General features: G+C 49.1%; 1 protein-coding gene across 1 annotated transcript in view; it reads right to left on the bottom strand.

Annotated features, from left to right (window-relative positions):
• The window catches only part of Papss (3'-phosphoadenosine 5'-phosphosulfate synthase), a 62,292-nt gene that overhangs the window by 28,030 nt on the left and 18,823 nt on the right, over positions 1 to 15,439 (bottom strand). The window lies entirely within an intron of this gene.

Raw genomic sequence — 15,439 nt, 5'->3', positions numbered from 1 at the left:
CGAAAAGAACCAAGGCAAGCGATATGATATAACGATGATATGCCACCCACAAAAATTTCGCAGTGGGGCTGATAGATCATATCCCCGTAGACTGCACTCACGCGCATATGGAATAAAGGGGAAAGCACCTCAGTGTGCGTCACTGCCGACACTTATTTGCCTCGCACACTGCCGCTCTTCTTGCCGTAGCGCAGCACGTCCTGTTGCAGACGGGAGAGTCCGTCGTCTGCTACAACGTTATTGGTCTGCTTCCGTGCGCTCCGCGGCTTGCTGCGAAATAACGTTCCATTTGCGTCACACGCGAGGCGCGTACTTTTGTGTGTGTGTGAGCGAGAAATGTGTTTAAAATAAATATTAGAAAAAAATGAGCTCAAATATGAATGAAAGCAGTATATTGCTATTACAGTATAGCAGTATAATATAGTATAATATACTGCTATATAGCATTATAACCATTCCTGGGTGTGTGTTTTTTTCGATTTGACGAAGAGAGCCCATTATTCACGCGACTCTGTACCACCTAGCCTTAATTTTTCATCATCATCAATTTTTCACTTTGACCGGTCACTAGGTGCAGATTTTAGATGAGCACAATTAACGGTCTCAAATTAAAAGTAAATTCGACGTTTGCTTTCTCAGTGAGGTCTTAATCGCTTGAATTAGTTACCCCGCAAATCGAGTAATTTGCTGAGTGTCTTTAGCTTGCCTCCTTCACATGTTTGGCAAAGTTTGTCCAGCAGTGCGTTTCTAAGGCTAGGCTCAGAAATTATTGGACGAATGGGCAAATTAACGGTAACGATAATTCTAAGTGTTAATTTCTTTTTTTTATTTTTATGAAGTATCAAGGTAGAGTACAGTCTTTAATTCTGAGATATATATTCACGCACTATAGTGCCCCAGCCTATAAAAAAATTAGAACATTTGACATGTATTATATATGTATCCACTTGGTCACTGTCACTAATTAAACGGGTACCTAAAACTTAGGAGGGTAGGTGTGTAGGCCAGTTGGTGAGACATCAGGAGGCTACACCACAGCAGCAGGCACAGGACAGAGGGAGGTGACGACCGTCCTCGTCACCTCCCCCTGTCCTGTGTCTTCTGCGGTGTATAGCCTCATGGTGTTCCTAAAACCACCTGGTCAAGCAAGATAGCTGAAGAAAATGCATTAGAGTAGCTCTCGCTTTTCTCACTAGCACGTGCCTGCCGCGTTCTACGTGACGTGTGATAATAATAATAATAATAATATTAATAATAATAATAATAATAATTGGTTTTGGGGAAAGGAAATGGCGCAGCATCTGTCTCATATATCGTTGGACATTTGAACCGCGCCTTAAGGGAAGGGATAAAAGAGGGAGTGAAAGAGGAAATGAAGAAAGAGGTGCCGTAGTGGAGGGCTCCGGAATAATTTCGACCACCTGGGGATCTTTAACGTGCACTGACATCGCACAGCACGCCTTAGCGTTCTGCCTCCATAAAAACGCAGCCGCCGCGGTCGTGTTCGAACCCGGGAACTCCGAATCAGTAGCCGAGCGCCCTAACCACTGAGCCACCGCGACGGGTTAATGCAGTATTTATCTGGGGTACGCACTTGCAGCAATCAACCCATGCATTTCGTTTTTTTTTTTTTCTAGAAACAATGCATCAGCATTTAACCCGGTTCTGCTGTCTTACAAAGCTGCTATCTTCAATAATACTTTCGCAGACTGCTATATTCTGAAAGCCAGAAAAAGACTGGAGGAGTGGGGGGATGGGAGCGGGCGGTGCATCTCTTCCTTCCGATTTTGCCGAGCGCGTGTGTGTGCATTATGACGTCACAGAGAGCTCGTGAACAAAAAAAGTAAAATGGATGGATGAATGGATAAAATTTAATGGCAAATGATCTAGTTCTGTGCCCCAGTAACAGGACCAGTAGAAAAAAAAAATCACCGGGTGTTTTGCCCTTGCGGTAATGAGAATTTCAGCGACAGCCGGCATGGTGCGAAATGTTGATGGCAGAAACCGTGGATATGCGTGCGGGATGTATGTTGATTTGATGCCGCTATGTATTCGCATTAGCACCGCGGGTAAATGAATGCCTTTTAATTAATGAGTATTGGAGTAGCCGGGTGTAGTAACCAGTCATGAGGCATGGGATCGGTGCAACGCCAACCAGCCGCGCTTCGGTTCCCAATCTTATGTCGGTGGATATGTACAGCCTTTGTTGAAAATATACACTCCAAGGGGTTTGCTTCTAAGCTGCGTAGCGGGGTTCTGAAGCGCATTTGCAAGTCCTGTGCTTGGGAGGGTTGAGGGCACAAGCTCCTGCCGCCTTCGGCAGATTGAGTTCGCAGAGGTGCAAAACGAATCACGCTGCAGCGATCACAAGCAAACCCTTTGGGCTGCGTATTTTTGACAAAGGCTGTACATATGTATCTACGGGGTCTTGTTGCGCAGCGCGTTTGCGGCCAGCGTTCTGAGTTCGACCGCATACTTCATTACACACGCCGCAGGTATGCGGGCTCCGGCATCCCGGTTTGCCGCGCGCGCAGGACGCGTCAGATAAACCGGTACGCGTCTCCGCTAATACGTCTCCGGTATGAAGATAAATGTTCACGCGAGGAATGTGCCAAGTCGAGAAGCAGCCAAGGTGCGCACACGGCCGGGGAATGCAAAGCTGCGGCACTGCGCCTTTTCTTTCCTCATATCCCCGCCACCCTTCCTCCAAGTGCCGTGGAGCGACTCGAGGGAGGAGCGACAGCGCTGCCCGCTATCCCTCACATGGGCAGCTAACATTCCGCGGGAAAGGGGGAAAGAGCGCGATTAGATTTGGCTGACAAATACGACAGCGAAAAACCTTTAGCCCACGCATCCTCCGCTCCTGTCGAAGCACGCGGTATGCTACGCCGTTTAATATGCGTTTTTTTTTTCTTCTAGCCGACGGCTCGTCTGTGGCTTCCGCGACTGAGGCGAGATTACGGCTAAGCGATACGTTCACCGCAGAGGGGTGCCTCATATCTGCCAGCTCTGTATGCAGGCAGCAAAGAACCCCGGGCGTTCTTTTTTTTCTTTGCGTCACCAGAGTTTGCACCATCTCAGAGAGGCAGAAGCGGGAGCAGCGGAGAGCACCGCTCGCGCCAGGAAATTGGCGAGTTCCGGGACTCTCCGGCGCTTTTTCCCTGTTCGAGCTGTGGCCAACTTTGCACTACGCAGCCCGCTCTGGCAACGCCAGCGCAGCTGGGATGCGCGCATGCCTGAGGCGTCCTTCGCCGCCTGGCGCGCAGCCAGCCGTAGGCGGCCCTAATGGTGCGTCCGGGCCCTGACGACCCGAGAGTGCAGCGGCCGAAGCCAATAGAAGGGACACGTGGGCCCAAGGAATGATAACGATACGGAAATTGCGCGGCCGAAGGACGCGCAGTCGCGCCGGCGTGACTGACGTACGCGACCAGTGGACGGACTCTTGTTGACAAAGCTCGAGGGCCGCATCCCTCGGTTTCGAGAGCTCCATTCTTCTCGGCCGGACAGTGGGCGCCGATAGCGTTCACCACGCGCCCACCAGCGACAAGAAACGGCCTCGTCCTCGTCCGCCTGTGCCGCTGACGGGGCTCGGAAAAGTCGGTCAAGGAAAATTAAAAAAAAAACAAAACATACAGACCCACGGCCCGCTCCAGCCATCGTTATCACGCTCGCCATCTTGAAGTGTCAACGAGGGTATCGACCGCTCAGTAGCAAGATTTAGATTTAATATAAAAACGAGCAGTTTCACGAGAATCAGACCGAAGAAGTATGCGGTGGGCGTGCCTTCTGGGCGGCGAAGGTTCCGGTCTTGATGTAGGCCATTCGGGTTTTCAGTCTCGGTTCCCGGCAGCGCCGGCGGCGCTTCAGTCACCGCGAAATGCAGACACGGCCGCGCAGGCTGAAAGTCCGCGGTTTGCACCCAAGGTCCGCAGAACGCCTTTCGGCGCTCTCTACAGCTCTAAACTTGGAACCATATGCAATGTATACGGTGCTCTTCAAAACCAAGGGTGTGGCCTTTACTAATCAAAAGCTAATCAATTTTTATTTGCGTCACCCGTAAGGGAAGTCCGCCACTTATTTTAAAATATAGACCTTTTAAGCAGGTGCATAATGTTAATTTCTGATAATAAACTTTTTTCACTGTTACAATTACGCGCCAGTTTTCAATTGGAGATTTGTAGCCGGCCGTTAGTTGCAGCTACTGCCGTTTTTAGAATTTAAAAAATGCAATTACTCTCGGCGCTGTGGCTCAACAAGTTTTGGCTATCTTCGAAAAGCCCGCGACCAAAGCAACGCCTACAGCGCACGCCGCTCCCAAGGCACAGGTGCCACGTTACCTCGTCTGCCTCGCCTGCGCTGCGATGGAAGGTGGAAGGTCACGGTGGAAAGAGGGGGGGGAGGGGGGGGGGGCGTTGCTTTGCGCGCGGTCTTTTCGAGAGCACGCGTCTTTTCTGAGATGGTCAAAATTTGTCGAGTCACGGCGACGAGGGTAATCGCATTTTCGGAATTCTGAAAACTAACATGTCTATTATTAACGGCCGGCTTCAAAACCTTTAAGCGAAAGCAGGCGCTGAACTGTAATGGCTTCAATGTTTATTATCAGAGATAAGTTAATATCTTCCTAGCTAAAATTATTCACCTGTTTTCTGATATCCGCCAACATTGATACTTATTTTGTGTCGTAGGAGCCGCGTTTATAGTCCACGAAACCTACTTTAAAAAAAAAAAATATTAGTGGCGGGCTTGCCTGAAACGTCTGGTACAGTGACTGCCATTTAGCTCGTTTGATCATTGACCGCATGCACGAGAAGAAGGGACAATGGACAGACACATCGGCGCGTCGTTGGCTTGGCTCGCGCAGGTTCCTGAATACCATTGCGCATGAATTCCAAATAGTTTATGCCCCATCTTGACGTTTTCCGGGCCTCACACCGACGAAGCTCGCATACCCGCGTTTTAGGACATGTGCGTCACTCGTATGGCACGGTGACGTTGAAGTAAATAGCAGCCAGTTGCGAGGCACACGCGCAATGGGAAAAAACGTCAAAGGGATGAAAATGCACCATAAATTTAGCGGCCGAGCCTGCGTGGCTTGTCACAAACGCCCGACAGCAGAGAGAGCTTTTAGCAGAATTTCCTGCGCCTCAGATCGCCTCAGATCGCTCTTTTATGCTTACTTCATAAATATCGTCATAGCACCAGGCCATCTCCCTTGCCCCTCGAAGAGCCTTCACGCATTTCACGCTGCCTACATAATCAGTATAGCATTACACGCATTTACGGAAGAACCTTAGCATTCAATTCATCTGCACTTCCACGTGCCATTATTCTTTGGAATGATCTTCCCAACTGTATCGCATCTATCGGCAACCACCAATCATTTCAAGACCAACTGCACAAACATTTTCTTTAACGACATTGTGTCTTGTTTCAGGTTGTTCTGTGTCCTTGGTCCCCTTTTCTTCTCGTTGGTATTTTACAAAGTTTTGGTTTCTTGAGCAATTTCAGCCATCTGTATGTTTTTTATGACTACTGCTTTTTCCTTTTGATGCCTATTGGGCACTTGCGATGCATTCTTGCTACTAATTTAATTTTTGTTGCTCGCGGTGATGTATGTCTTTTAGTTACGTTTTGCCCTGTATATTTATAATTGTGTTTAATTTTTGCCTTGTTTCACGCGTTGTTTTTAATTTATTCTTCCTATTTGCTTAATCTATTGTTTTGCCCCCCTTACTCAATGCCCTTCTGGGCCCTGTAAGGTATTTTGAATAAATAAATAAATAAATAAATAAATAAATCGTGCTGCACCGCTTCTGAGAACTCGCGCACTGTCTGGATTTCGATTTTTGTTCACCGTGCGTCACCGTTCTTGCGTTACGCATGGAGCCGGGAACAGTTACTCGTGATCCCAAAGAAGCGGCCCCAGAAATATTTTCTTCGTCAAACCGGCAGAGAGCTCTGCGGCTGAACTATTGAGCATCTAGCGCTATTTGCTTCGAGTGTGCTGAGAGATGCGACATATCTCTTCGAATGTAGAGAAAGGCAGCGGCTTTTGTATCGACCACTGTGCTGCAAATCGTCGTCTGCGGAACCGAGTTCACGAAATTTATGCGGACAACCTGAACATGAGTAACGGGTACCTCGGAAGGCTCAGAAATATGAGCCTGACATTAACTCTGCCTTGTAACGCAAGACGCAAAGAGAGGAACAGAAGCGCAAAAATGAAGAAAAATTAAAGGGGACGAGGGGAAGGCGGGGAGGGAAATTTACATCGCTAGCGGGAACAAATCCCCATAAAGCCGGACGGCCGCTGACTCACAGTGTCGTGCTTGACGTGTTTTCACTTCTCCGCAGTCGCCGAAGGTAAAAACAAATCTCCACATGAAGTATACGCCGGGGAATGCGATAATAAATAGAGAAAATCTCCACATTCGGCGCGCTTTTCACGAGTTGGCCCTTTGGTTAGCGTAAGGTCAGTTTGCAACGCGAATGCTATACAGGCCTGAATTGCCAACGTCACGCGAATGCGCGTCGCGTATTCATGCCTCTTCGCAACCTGCTCGTATGTGCCCCCCTTGTTACGGTCTGCTACGGCTCGCTCGCGACGACGAGCGCCGCCGGAACCGGGTGCGCACGCACGCAGGAGACTGCTCCGTCGCTCCGTCTCGGACGAACAGGGCACGATTGGCGGGCGGGAAACTTCCTCCAAAGTGACGCAAGAAGGAATGGAAGGACGAAAGCGGGTGTTGCTTCTCTCTTCGCCTCTGAAGAACTGACAAAAAGTGGCGCGTTATTGTGACAGTGCGTGACAGCGCATGCCTTTCGGGAAAGAAACAACATCAGCGAAAAAAAACAAGATCTCGTTTTTATGCTGAAGTCGGGGAGACAAAAAATGCTGGAGGAGAGGCTCTCGGATACTCCGATAGGCTTGCGCTGTCACCGCCAGCAAGCCTGCCGTGTGCTGAGAGCAGGGCGGCATTCAATGATTTGTATTTTTCTATATTATTAAGCGCCCAGACTAACGAATGTCACCGCCAGCAGCTAGATCTATACGGTTGAGGGGAGAAAGAAAGAGTAAAATATAAAGAAGAAGAAGCCTCGCCCCGTGTGCCTAATTAATGCCGTATGCAGCAACTTGATCGAGGCATCGACATTTTTGCGGACTTTCTGCAAGTGCGCTGCGCGCACGTATCCCGCAAGCACGCCAGTGAACTGCGCGGCCTTGACGCCACGCAATGCCAATTTACCTTGCGCCACGTGCGTTCTCCTACAGAGGAAGTAGTCGTCAGCCGCCAACGCTTACAGACTGCTGTTGGCGGCGTACATCGCTTACAGGTGAGGGTAACGATGGGTTAGGAACAGGCTGACTCAGTGAGAACAATAGAAGGGTATAGTTTGAGTCCTGACGTGTACAAACGTCACGGAATGAAACGCGATGATGAGGCTGCGTCCCCGTGGCAAAATCCTCCCCGTGGTGAAGCGCACGCGTCTCGTGAGACGCTCGAAGCATTTATTTAAAGGCCATCTGTCTGTGAAAATCATACAAGCAGCTGTCAGGCTGCGCTACACACACCCAAGGCCGCAAGCTCTTTGTGCCACATTTCTTTCGTTGAAGAATGCAGGGAGAGAGGGCAAATAACCGTCAGAGAAGAGAAGGGATCAGTTAGCGATACGGACGCGTGCCGCAGAGAGCACCTGTGCTGCCAGGGCGCGCTTAATCTCCATGTTCGTATTTTCTTTACAACGCAAAAATTTTAAATCGTGAGGGAATTCGGCGATAATGTGTTCGCGGCAACGACAGTACTGTGCATTCAGCCAACCAGCATGCTCGGTTGTAGAAGCGTAGCAGACTGGGCGAGTTGGTGTCCCATGGTAACAATACAATTTCAAACAGCGCTAGACAACAGGACCAGAAAGAGGAGGAGACAGCGCTGTTTGAAATTGTATTGTTGCCATGCTCAGTTGTGTAATTAGCGTTGTACCGGTTGCCCTCTTTTCATTTATTTACTTATTTTCATGCGGAAACAAGGTCACCTCAAGCGTTTCACTTTCTACGGCTTTCTAAGCGGCTTTTTTTCTTCTTCGTTTACGTGCCGCTGTCAAAGTATAATCCTAGTTTCGAAATTTCATGATAAGCTAGATGAAGTCGAAAACCTCGCGTGTCCTAGCTTCTACTCAAAGTAAAGCTGGGATACACCTGCATAGTGTTTTTCAACGCGGTGGCTGGATTTGGAAGGATGCAATGAAAGCAGCCTGCCCTGAGGTTTCCGCGCACCTTAAAATCCGAAATTATTCTGAGCCCTCAACTTCCGCGCCTCTCAGATGCTTACAAACCAGCTATGGGAACTAAAAATACGGAAATAATATTACCAAGAAACTTAGGTAGCCACACCCTGAACACTTTTGCCAGTAGGCGACAACATAGGCCGGGCAGAGTTGAAGGAATTAGCGCGCCAGTTCGACGTGTTGCGAAGCGCTGCGCAGCGTCCACCTCGTACAGTCCACACGAATCACACACACACCTCCCCCGTAAAAAAAGAAAAGAGGTGGCGGGGCGAGAAAGAGAAAGGGATGGCTGGGCGTTTTCTTCGAAGGTTACACGCGGCAAACAGTCTGGCAAAGTGGACGCAATTACGAGCAAGCTGCGCAAAATTAGCGCCAGTTCTCCCGAACCGGCCGAGGTCGTGTGCTGGCGATGCCGTCCAGTAGGTTGGAGGTGGCGCCCATCAAAGGGTGCGCCTGCATTACAAAACAGGATCGTTGCGGCAAATACGGAGGACACTTTTCGACACATTGCGAGTACGCGTATACTTTGTCAGCCAGCGTTTCTGCAGTGCATCATAGGGCTGCAAAAACAATCCAGGACGCTTAATGGAAACGAATCTGAAAGCTGAACGCGAGCGCAGTGGGGATGAACTGGAAAAGGTTTTCGTGCGTAAGACGCGTTCGTGATTGGCGGTTGGCTGGTCTACCGCCTGTTTCGCTATCGAACAGCCGTGGCGCACGGGCAGCGGTCAATCGTGAACCGAAATTTCATACTAATCAGCTAGTTGCCTCTAGCCACACTGATTTTTGATTAAAACAAAGCTTGAAGCAGGACACTCCTATGCGGGGGTTCGATCCCCAGTGTCTAAGGGTACCCACCGGTGATACAATGGGTACAAGCTTTCCCCTGGCCTGGTGCTCGGCTTACCAGGGGTCGATTGCTTGAAAAATAGGTCTTTGACCCCTCCTTGAGTAGTGTAGAATAATTTGTGACATGGCGCTATTTGGCCAAGCTGCCCTTGTGTAAAAAAAAAAATCATCATAACCATCATCATCACCATCAGATTGATACAGGACACGAATTGAGACCAAAAGTTGAAAGGAACTGGAGGGGAACCTGTCAAAAATTTCAAGTTGTCTAAAATGAAACAACTTTGTTGATGAGGTCAATGAAGTCAGCGTTCGCCATTGAACCGTTCACAACTGGCTTCGACGCAGCTGCGGCACTGTCGACATTGACAAGGTGAAGGCTGATGATGAAGCTCTGCGCAGCAGTCAAATGATGGGAATTGTGGGTCAAACGGCGCGCGGGAAGCTGACAAGTGATCTTAGCAAGGAGACGGGAGTCGGGTTGCCCAGCAGGTTTCGCGATAATATTAGAGAAATGAATACTATCTCTCCTGTTTTTGACTATGATGGACCCATTCGGACAACTAATTCATATAGCGCCACATTGATGTGGTCCATTTCTAACGATGTCACGCCATCACGACCTTGAGGGTTGTGATGGCGTGATAATGGCGCTTCGAACGCATCAATAATAATAATAATAATAATAATAATAATAATAATAATAATAATAATAATTGGTTTTTGGTGGAAAGGAAATGGCGCAGTATCTGTCTCATATATCGTTGGACACCTGAACCGCGCCGTAAGGGAAGGGATAAAGGAGGGAGTGAAAGCAGAAAAGAGAGAAATAGGTGCCGTAGTGGAGGGCTCCGGAATAATTTCGATCACCTGGGGATCTTTAACGTGCACTGACATCGCACAGCACACGGGCGCCTTAGCGTTTTTCCTCCATAAAAACGCAAACGCATCAAGGACTTGCTGCAATTTGGTCGAAGATACTTCAGCGGGGCATCATTTTATTCCGTCTCGTATTGTGATAATAATAATTGGTTTTTGGGGAAAGGAAATGGCACAGTATCTGTCTCATATATCTTTGGACACCTGAACCGCGCCGTAAGGGAAGGGATAAAGGAGGGAGTGAAAGAACAAAGGAAGAATAGGTGCCGTAGTGGAGGGCTCCAGAATAATTTCGACCACCTGAGGATCTTTAACGTGCACTGACATCGCACAGCACACGGGCGCCTTAGCGTTTTTCCTCCATAAAAACGCAGCCGCCGCGGTCGGGTTCGAACCCGGGAACTCCGGATCAGTAGTCGAGCGCCCTAACCACTGAGCCACCGCGGCGGGGCTCTCGTATTGTGACACATGTTCCACCGCGATGTCTGGTCTCAGTATTTGACGCGAAGTTGACTTAATGCTTACAAAATCTGCATGACTGTAGCTGCCGCGGTGGCTTGGTGGTTATATGGTGCTCGGCTGCTGACCTCAAATATGCCGGCTGGATCGCGGCCGCGGCGGGCGCGCATTTCGATGGAGGCGAAATGCTAGAGGCCCTTGTGCTGTGCGATGTGAGAGCGCGTTAAAGAACCTCACGGCGTCGAAATTATCCGGAGCCCTCCACTCCGACGGGTCGCTGTGAGACGTTAATCCCCATAAACCGATCCAATAATCTGGCTGCAAGCTGTTAGTATACTGCTCCAGCGGGTAGTGAGCCGTGGCCAGTCTGCCCTCAATTCCACTGGCACATTAGAGCCCGAAGCGTGGCCTAAGCTGTCGTAGCTTTTCCGCGGCCTAATAACACAGCAATGCTCTGTGCGCTTGAATTCGCGTTTGCGGCTCTGTGTGCTTGAACACTTTGAGACCTTGCGATGCGTTCTCATAGTTTGGGCATTCGCTCCTCGGTTCTCGCACGGAGATTTTTGACGTGTCAAGCGGGGGACGTGTGTGCCAGACATTATTCGGAAGACCGAAACGACGTCAAATAAGCACCCAAAGGGGGCACGGAAACGGCCACCGCAACAGCCAACAACCAAATCACGAATATCTGACCCGCCTTCGGTGGCTCAGTGGTCATGGTGCTCGGCTGCTGACCCGAAAGACGCGGGTTCGATCCCGGCCGCGGCGGCGGTCGAATTTCTATGGAGGCGAACTTCTAGAGGCCCGTGTGCTGTGCGATGTCAGTGCCCGTTAAAAAACCCCAGCCGGTCGAAATTATCCGGAACGCTCCACTACGGCGTCCCTCATAGCCCGAGTCGCTTTGGGACGTTGAACCCCATCAAATCAAATCAGAAATATCTAGATCAAGAGATTGGAAAGTTGGTGGTGGTGGTAGTGTTTTTTTTTTATTAAAATAATAGTAAAAAGGAAGGTAAAGATTTTTGCTAGCCCCGGCATCTGCCATCGATACTGAAGCACCGGAGCTGGGGCAGCGGAAATAAAGGATAGCAGGCAGAATGGAGACATGAAATGAAAGAGGTGAGGGGACAGGAAGAGAGCATAGGGGGAGATGTCGTCGAGTGCACTTTTATTTTTCTGCACACGCTACACTGTTCTGTTGATGACTTTTTTTAAACTTTTTTATTATTTCTGGGGGGTGGGGAGTGGGAGCTTCGTCAAGCCAATTTCCCAACTTTTTCTCCCTACCTCCCCGATCACAATGATGTAAAATAAAGGCGTTATTATTATTATTATTATTATTATTATTATTATTATTATTATTATTATTATTATTATTATTATTATTATTATTATTATTATTATTATTATTATAAGTAAGCAATAGAGGTACAGGCCTTCCTGACTAGTGAACGTAAGTCCTAACCAAAACATGGAATGAAGGCTAAAGAAGCCTCAAACTAACAAAACAAATATGCCGCCACCGTCTGCAAGACGTTGAAGCAAGGAGCGTTAGCTGTTTGTTATTGCAATCGATCGTTCATGCGATTTATTACCACGTGATTAGGCTACTTTTCCATACTTCACGGCGAGCGGGCGCCTTGAGGTCGGATATTTTTGACCAATTTAAAAAAAAATGGGAAAATTGGTTGTTGGGGAAAGAAAATGGCGCAGTATCTGTCTGACATCTCGGCGGACACCAAAACTTCGTTTCTGAAGAAAGGAATTGGCGCAGTATCTCTCAAATATCGTTGGACATCCGAACCGCGCCGTAAGGGAAGGGAGGAAGGCGGGGGTGAAAGAAGAAAGACAGAAAAAAGATGCCGTAGTGGAGGGCTCCGGAATAATTTCGATAACCTGGGGATCTTTAACGTGCTCTGGCATCGTAGACCACACAGGCGCCTTTTTGCGTTTCGCCTCCATCGAAACGCTGCCGCCGCGGCCGGCGTCGAACCCGGGAACTCCGGCTCAGTAGCCGAGCGCCCCGACCGCTGAGCCACCGCGTCGACTCAAGAGCTTTCGGGGTACAATTTTCGTGCAACAAGAAATTTTTGAGGCCAGTCTAGTTTGTACGGACTCCATGGGAACATTTCTCGGGCTCACTTCTGCTCCGTCAGAACGAGCACATTGAGCAGCCGCGAGCGAGACTCCCCCCGCAGGGCAGCTCGTGTGTGTTCAGGCGACGCGTCTCCCCGCTGGCTTATTTCCCTGTCCCCACAGGTGCGGTTACTTTCCGCTGAACACGGGGAGAAGGGCAAAAAAGAGAGAAAAGTCAAGCAAAGAGAGGAAAAGAAGAGAGCTCAGTTGAGGTATATGGAGCGATCCCTCGCTTTCCCGGGGCGAGCACAGGTGCACGGCTGTCCGGGAGCGCCGAGCAGAGAGCGCGCGCTCCGTGTAGCATTATCTGCCCCCCCGATAGCCGCTCACGAGCACCGCGACCTCATTTGGTTGTGCCGGCTAGACAAAGGTGCACTGTGCTCGCTATCTTATTTGCCGCCACGAAAGCCGGCCCCACCGGTGCAGTGACAACGGCGGAGCTTTGCCTCGATACGTGGCTTACGTTTTCTTTTTTGTTGCAACTCTTTACGCAAAGGGTTTCTTATCTCGTACTCCGCTTCATGCATTAGTGAGGGAAGCGTACGCCTCAGATTCGAATCTCTCGTCTATTCCTCCGTATTGTTGTGGTGTACCGGGGGGGGGGGGGGGGGGGGAGTCGACAGCATTGGCCGTCCGTGCCGCTGTTCACTCCGTCGCTCCGACGGAAGCCAACTGTCTCCTAAACCAAGGACCATTGGATGTTTTTTTTAAAGAAGTAATATAAGAAGTAATAAGGATGTAATATAAGAATTAACTGGATGCGAAGTAAATCCTTTGCCTGAGCGGTGTCATAACGTAATGATAACACAGAACGTAACACGGGCGAGCACTGACCGGCGTACAAAGGCATTTGTGCCTGCAAGGGGCGTTTCTACGAAAGAAAAGTCCGGGGAGGGGGGAGGAAGATATGTCAATTCAAGGCAGTAGCGATGACAACGAGCCTCCTTTTTTTTCTGTGGTGTTTTTGTAGTATGTACATCGATTTTCATGCATAACTTTCGAGACGATCCTAAGTGCTCTGAAAACAAGACAATATTTAAGCATAGGGGATCATACGCGACAGGCTTACAAAGTTTTCTGAGACATTTCAGTGTCCTGTCTACCGTACAAATAGGTCCGGTCACGTTGTTTCCTTGGGAGTAAACTATATCGAGGCATGCAGTATACCCTCCTGTATTCTGGACACAGCATGGTGTGAAATATTTTGTCCTGTTAGTGAGAAACGATTTATGCGCACAATTCCCTTTTTGTTCCCTATCGCTGAATTTCATACTCATCGTGTAATTGTTGCCAATGTGCCACGGCCTGTACGATGTGCCAGTCGCCCCAAGCCATCCTTTGCGTGCCTGCGTTTCCCCCGCTTCGGGCGACTATTGCACGTTTAACAGGCACGTCCAAATAAATTCTAAATTGAAAAAAAAAAGAAAGCAATCTCATCCCACCCTCACAGCATGTCGGGGTACTGGGATGTGTAGCTGGTACGAACAAGCTGGCTTGTAATGGACGCTCTTTGGCGCCATTTCGGACGCACTGCACTCTTGGAGGAGTTGGGTGAATTGCGCGCGCTGTCTATATAGCACAGAAACCTCTCACTGTCAACCAAGCCGCGTGGGCTTCGAACCTCCAGCAGGCTTCCAAAATGCTCAGCCGTATGCTTTAAAGCGTTTATTGCATAAACAGATTTTGTGCACATTACCTCTTCCCCCTATCCTCTCTTCCTGTCCCCTCACCTCTTTCATTTCATGTCTCCATTCTGCCTGCTATCCTTAATTTCCGCTGCCCCAGCTCAGGTGCTTCAGTATCGATGGCACATGCCGGGGCTAGCAAAAATCTTTTCGTTCCTTTTTGCTGTTATTTTTTTTATGAAACCACAAACTACTACTTTAAAGCGTGCCTGATCCAAGACCTGATCTATATAGTCCGCTGTAGCGCGCCTTCCGGATCGTGCCACGTAACTCCAGGAAGGTGAACAGGATGTTCAGAAGGACGTGGCAGTGGAGAACAAAGGGTGCGGAATGGGGTTGGGACACTGCTCGAATGCGTGGCTATTAGCGAATGTTTCAGCGGGGCAGGATGTGCTGAAAGCGACCTCACGCGGAATGTAATTATGACGCTTTTGGATCGGCTAACACAAGCGGCATAAAGCAGAACGCGAAGTGTTTATCAGGCCTAAAGTTTCAATAGGAGCGCAACCGTTCCAAGACCCCCCGCCAGGAAAATTATATTAAAATTTCATAAGTACAATTCTTACAAGACAGGAACGAGGGTTGACAACCACATCAACAAATTAAAACATACAGTGGGGACGGCGATCGCGCATACGCCCCACTGAGAAACACGGATATATCAGTTTACTTTTCTGGCGGCTCACGTTTCATCACAAAGTTCTGCTGGCGGCGCCGCAAAGGTATATACTGCTAATCCATGGCATCGTAAAGCCTGTCACTCTCCTTTAGTGCATGCCCAAAGCACAAGAGTGCGCTTGTTGCTGGCTGGTTTAGGCACTGATTCAGCGTCCTTTGTCCTCTCAGGGCGCGCGATCTCTTTGCACGTTTCTTGCTCGACCAGCTGCTTCGAGGTAGTGCCGTCTGGACTTTTTGGAGACGTAACTGTTTGCTTTCAGTTCGTTTTACATTTTTGTCCTTTCATGGGCGCCTCTCACTGCGTTCATTTTCCGCCTGTTCTAAATTATTATTGACTTGTCGTCACTTTCAGGTAACATATTCTGCGGTTACATGTATTACTGCAAATCTTTATGAGCATTGGGCGGAGTGTGAGGTTAACATAACGCCATCAGGTCTCCTTAAAATGCAGTTACCTGCGGCAGCAA

This window comes from Amblyomma americanum, chromosome 1, assembly GCF_052857255.1.
Source record: "Amblyomma americanum isolate KBUSLIRL-KWMA chromosome 1, ASM5285725v1, whole genome shotgun sequence".
NCBI lineage: Eukaryota > Metazoa > Arthropoda > Arachnida > Ixodida > Ixodidae > Amblyomma > Amblyomma americanum.
Note: the sequence above shows the minus strand (reverse complement) of the source record. Positions and strands in the feature narration are given on the sequence as shown.